This window comes from Myotis davidii, unplaced genomic scaffold (assembly GCF_000327345.1).
Source record: "Myotis davidii unplaced genomic scaffold, ASM32734v1 scaffold1180, whole genome shotgun sequence".
Taxonomy (NCBI): Eukaryota; Metazoa; Chordata; class Mammalia; order Chiroptera; family Vespertilionidae; genus Myotis; species Myotis davidii.
In genome coordinates, this window is record NW_006292591.1 from 34393 (window position 1) to 36127 (window position 1735).

Consider the following 1735-nt stretch of genomic DNA (forward strand, 5'->3'; position numbering starts at 1 on the left):
GGAGTTTCAGGTTTGGTTCCTTGGTCCGCGGGCATATGGGAGGCAACTCATTGATGTTTCTCTCTCATCTCTCTCTCTCTCTCTCTCTCTCTCTCTCTCTCTCTCTCTCTCTAACATATCCTCAAGGAGGTGTTTTGTTTTTTTAAGTACTGGAGTGAGAGGAGGGTGGGCACGGACCACTTTCAATACAACTGCAGGCTACAGTATCATGGCAAACCAGAACTCCCCTCACCAAGAATATGAAAACCAAGTGTTGGATTTAGCCGAGTATTCAAGAAGACACGACTAGTGGAATCGTGTTTGGGTGCCAGGAGCCGGTCCATCCTTGCTGTTTCAAGGGACCTGGCATATATGGAATACTGTTCTTAATATGTTTGCTCAGTTTCTTGGCGCTGTGTTTTAACCAAGGTCTCCTCTCCGAGAAAGGTTGTTTCCCCAGGTAAGGATTTTTCCCTGCAGTTAGGAAGGGAATAAAACCTCTTAACTGCCAGGTGGGTAATTAATCACTTTAACTACGAACAATCATGCTTAAGTACATAATCTTTACTCCCTGGAATGGAGATAAGAAACGCCCTAACCTTTGGAATAGAGATTGATAGGATTAGAATCAACTGGTATAAATACAGATGCAACAAGACAACAGGAGACAGAACTTAGAAGAAAGAACCTACACAGAACCTAGAGACAGAAGAACTTCGCTGGAGAGAACATGGCAAAGATCCTGGACAGAACCTGGCTACAGAACTTGGTTGGAGCACCTAGACAGAACCTGGCTGGAGAACCTAGCAAAAGAACATGGCTACAGAACCTGGCTGGAGGACCTGGAGAACCTGACTGGAGAACCTAGCAAGAGAACATGGACACAGAACTTGGCTGGAGATTGTGGTTAGAGATCCTGGCAAGGCTGCTGATCAACTGAATGCTGTCTCCGTGTCATTCCTTCTTCGCCGACTTCATCCACACCTTTGGGGATCCCTGGACATGCTGGGGCTGGACCCCAGCATTTGGGGTCACAGTCTGGACCAATGGTAAAAAAAAAAAAAAAAATACTCAGCAGCCGCTCAGATTGTAATGGGCAGAGTGACATGCTGGTGTGCAGGATTTTTGTTTCAGAAAGTTGGAAAATGTGCAGCAACCGCAGCAGGTGGTGGCGGTCTTCTCTTTCAGATTGCTAGCCACAGCAACTATGTGCAGATCAATGAAAAAAAAAAGTGTAAACAAAGCAAATGACAGATTAAGAAATGAGCAAATAAGGCAGAACCCAAAATCAACAACATATTTGAAGAGGCAACAGAATTTGTCAAACAGAACATTGGGATATCCAACGGGCATGGGAGGCTTTTTGCTAGGCCTTGCATCATAAGGATATGAATGTTCTACCTGTGAGAAAAGAAGTGGTGGCCACAAGGTGATCTCAACATTACATGCCACCAGACTCTCTAGGGCAGTGATGGTGAACCTATGACACGCGTGTCAGAAGTGACACACGAACTCATTTTTTTGGTTGATTTTTCTTTGTTAAATAGCCGAGTGCATAAATTTTTGTGCACCAGGCCTCTAGTCTATATAATAAAAGCCTAAGCAACTGTTATGGTGGAACAAGAACCGGTTGCTATAATGCGCACTGACCACCAGGGGGCAGCGCTCAACGCAGGAGCTGCCCCTTGGTGGTCAATGTGCTCCCACAGGGGGAGCTCTGCTCATCCACAAACCAGGCTGATGGCTGCCAGCACAG

At 45.9% G+C, this 1735-nt stretch overlaps 1 pseudogene; it reads left to right on the forward strand.

Moving 5' to 3' along the window:
* The first annotated feature begins 208 nt into the window (after nucleotides 1-208).
* LOC102771925 lies at nucleotides 209-1363 on the forward strand (annotated as a pseudogene).
* Nucleotides 1364-1735: the final 372 nt, after the last annotated feature.